A 4,231-nucleotide genomic window follows, 5' to 3' on the forward strand; every position below is an offset into this window, starting at 1 on the left:
TCAAGCCCCATGATCGACAAAAAAAAAAAAAAAGAAATGTACTCATTATCTTGCCCATGTAATTGTAACCCCTCTGTATGGTATTTTCACAATAAAAATAAAATAAAAAAGAAGCCAGGACATTGAAACCCATGGAGGTAACTGGCCACTTAATGACTCTCAGCTCAGGAAGAGCCACTTCGTGTTCAGTATGGGCAGCTCCAAGTTGGTGGGCACCTTGACAGGTACCACTGGCTGTAGTGGCACATGTCCAACAGAACCTATGCAAATGGCCCAAGGGAGAGTGTTCAGCAGCTCTAACCCTTCTTTTCTTTCTTTTTACTTTCTCCCTATCCCCCCCCCACCTCTTTCCTCATTCCTCTTTCTCTGTTGCTTAAGCCACAGCTCCACTCCTGGCTTTTTGTTAGCTAATTGGAGTAAGAGTCTCACAGACTTCTGCCTAGGCTGGCTTTGAAACACAATCCTCAGATTTAAGCCTCCTGAGTATCTAGAATGATAGGTATGTGCTACCAGTACCCAGCTTTCCACCCTACATTTCTAATAGATAATTCAGTATCTTCACTTTGGAACTCAGTTAATGTGTAATATATAACTTTTCCCAGAAATTGCTCCTATTCTTGAAATGTTCTATTTCAGCAAATAGCATTATTATTTATTCAGTTACTCAAGACAACCTGAGACATCCTTGATTCTTCATCTTGAGCCCTGTATTCAACTGCCTCTATGACATTTTCATTGGCTTGCAGTGTCACTGGGGCTCCTTTACCTTCCCAATTTCTACACAAAATCACAGGAACTTCAGATCCACATGTGAAAAGCATTGCAGGGAGTCTTACAACAAGGGGAGTTTTAGCAAGGATTTATTTTAGTATAATAGGATAAAGTAGGGAGAAATGGAGAAAGAAGGGAGAAACATTTTCAGCTCCCCTTGACTCAAAACATTGGCTCTTATATGTTATTTCTGTACTTTTTGAGCTGAAAGAATTCACCCTTAAACATTAGACAGTGGTTTTAGGTGGTAAAGATGGGTGCTATTATTCTAAAACAGATGTGAGATAGGATTGCCTAAAACAGAGACAACAAGTGATTTTAAGGCTTCTCCTTTGCCAGCTATGTCTTCCATTTGTCTTTTTACCAGTTGTAAGGAGTTTACAGTGTTAACATCTCAAATGAGAAGACAGGTGTTGGCCCCATTATGCCTCTAGTTCTTGTAGCTTGGTATCTAAAAGTTAATATGGTCGGAAGCTCTTTGCTTTTCTCTCTCTCTCTCTCTTTACTTTTTTTTGGGTGGCGGGGGGAGGCAGTATTAGAGTTTGAACTCAGGGCCTTATGCTCAGGCGTAAGGCACTCTGACCACAGAGTTACCCCATCAGTCCTGACTTCGTTGGTTATTTTTGGAGAGAGGATCTCATTACCTGCCTGGAGGTGGGACTTGATGTGATCTATGTTAGGTTTCCCATCTAGCTAAAATAACAAGCTCATGTCATCAAGTCCAGTTCAGAAGGGGGACTGCCAAACTTTTCTGCTCAGGCTGGCCTCATACCTTGATCCTTCCACACTTAGACTCCCAAGTAGCTAAAATTACAGGCATGAATCTGGTGTCTGGCTTTTATTTTCCTCCAGTTTTGACTTGTGTGTGTGTGTGTGTGTGTGTGTGTGTGTGTGTTGTTTTGGTTGGTGGTGGGTCTTGAACTATGTCTGGGCACAGGCACTGTCCCTGAGCTCTTCAGTTCAAGGCTAGTGCTCTATCACTTGTGTCACAATGCCACTTCCGGTTTTCTGGTGGTTTATTGAAGATAAGAGTCTCAGGGACTTTTGCCTGGGCTGGCTTTGAACCATGATCCTCAGATCTCAGCTTCCTGAGTAGCTAGGATTACAGGCATGAGCCACCGGCACCCAGCTGACTTTTGGTTTTAATGTCTGAATTGGTCCTTTTTAAGATTAATTTCCCTGTTTCCTCATCCAACTTGCTTCAGCAGCTCTTCTGCAATAACTTCCTAACTGGTCTTTCAGCTTTTTTTTTTTTTTTTTTTGCCACCCTTAGGCAGTTAATGCATTAACCAGAGTGAAGCTCTTTATCAGATCATATCACTTTAACTGAGAATACCCTGTAACTTCCTAGCATACTCTTAGATTAAAATCCAGTCTTCCCTGATCCATGAATCCGTAAGCAATCTGACTCTCATTCTCCAAACTAATTTCCTACCTGTTCTTTGAACACATAGGCTTTAATGTCTACCTTGCTATTCTCTATGACTGGAATGTTTATTCCCCATGTGTTTATGGTTCACTCTCCCACTTCAGGTTTTTGTTCATTGTCACCCCAGCATAGGGGCCTTCTCCAAACCTCAGAGTAAAAGAACACATTCACTTTGGTAATCCACATTTACTGTTTTTCTTTTAAAGTGCTCTCCGTAACCTTTTCTGTTTGTTCTCTCCTGCCCCTATAATGTCAACCTATGCATTAGTAATACAAGAGTCTTTGTTGTATTCACTGTTGTAGCTCCAGTCCCTAGAGCAAGATAGATTGTTCCCATGAAGTAGGAATTCAGTAAGTAGTTGACTAAACAAATTGTAGTAATATCACTTTCAAAGATTTTGGAAGTACTGAGGGTTGAATCCAGAACCTTGCACATGCTAGGCAAGTGTTTTTTTTTTTTTTTAACCACTTCAGCCACATTCCTGGAAAGTGATAAATTAGGATGGTGTGACACTAAATAGCTACTTTGCTCTCTAGTCCTTTTTTTTTTTGTCAGTCAAGGGGCCTGAATGTTGGGCCTGGGTGCCATCCCTGAGCTCTTCAGCTCAAGGCTAGTGCTCTACCACTTGAGTCACATCACCACTTCTGGCCTTTTCTGCTTATGTGGAGCTGAGGAATCCAACCCAGGGCCTCATGCATGCAAGGCAAACACTGTCCCACTGAGACACCTTCCCAGCCCTATTTTTTTAAATTCTAGTACTTGGAATTTGAGCTTACTTGCTGGGCTAGTACATTGTTTAAGCTTTTTTTGCTGGTTAAGAGTACTGCAGAGGCTTGGGCTGGGAAGGTGGCTCAGTGGTAGAGTGCTTGCCTTGCATGCCTGAGGCCTTGGGTTTGATTCCTCAGCACCACATAAGCAAAAATGAAAAAAGCTGGAAGTGGCGCTGTGCTCAAGTGGTAGAGCACTAGCCTTGAGCTGAAGAGCTGAGGGACAGCGCCCAGGCCCAGAGTTCAGGCCCCACAACTGGACCCCCCCCAAAAAAAAAGAGTACTGCAGAGGCCGAGAATGTGACTTAATGGTAGAGTGATTGAGCAAAAGAAGCTCAGGGACAGCACCAAGGCCCTGAGTTTAAGCCCCAAGACTGGCAAAACAACCTACACACACACACACACACACAAAAAAAAAAAAAATATATAACTAACCAACAACAAAAAAAGAAGACTGCAGACTTTTTTTGGGCTGGCTTCAAACTGTGATCCTCAATCTCAGCCTTCTGAGTAGCTAGGATTATAGTAATGAGTTACTGGCACACCCATCTCTAGCCTTTTTCTAGGTGTTAAGGTTACAAAGATGAACAAGACATTTTCTGCTCTCAAGATCTTACATTTAGTATAGCTAGATTATCTTTTCTTTTTTTTTGCCAGTCCTGGGGCTTGAACTCAGGGTCTGGGCACTTTCTGAGCTTCTTTTGCTCAAGGCTAGCACTCTACCACTTGAGCCACAGCACCACTTCTGGCTTTTTCAGTTTATGTGGTAATGAGGAATTGAACCAAGGGCTCCATGGATGCTAGGCAAGCACTCTACCTCTAAGCCACATTCCTAGCCCTAATATAATCTTATAAGTTGTCATGTTACAAAAAAAAAGTGATGCAATCTGAATGTGGTTGAGTACACTGTAATAATCCCAGTTACGGGAGAGGCTGAGAAGGGAGAGGATGAGAAAGGATCACCTGAGGTCAGAAGTGAGAGGCCAGTCTGTGTGAGCCTATATTTATTAATAAAAAATGAATAGACAGAGGTGAATGATGGGTGTGCAGTTCTGAATAGTGAAGAGCTACCTCTCTTAGGAGTTAGATTTAAATGATTTAAATGAAGAGACCTAGTCTAATAAAGGTCTAGCAGATGGACATTCCAAGAAAATGGAACAAGTCCATTTTTTTTTTTGTCGGTCGTGGGGCTTGAACTCTGGGCCTGGGCGCTGTCCCTCAGCTTTTCAGCTCAAGGCGAGTGCTCTACCACTTGAGCTACAG

The sequence above is a fragment of the Dipodomys ordii genome, unplaced genomic scaffold (genome assembly GCF_000151885.1).
Source record: "Dipodomys ordii isolate 6190 unplaced genomic scaffold, Dord_2.0 Scaffold131, whole genome shotgun sequence".
Lineage (NCBI taxonomy): Eukaryota > Metazoa > Chordata > Mammalia > Rodentia > Heteromyidae > Dipodomys > Dipodomys ordii.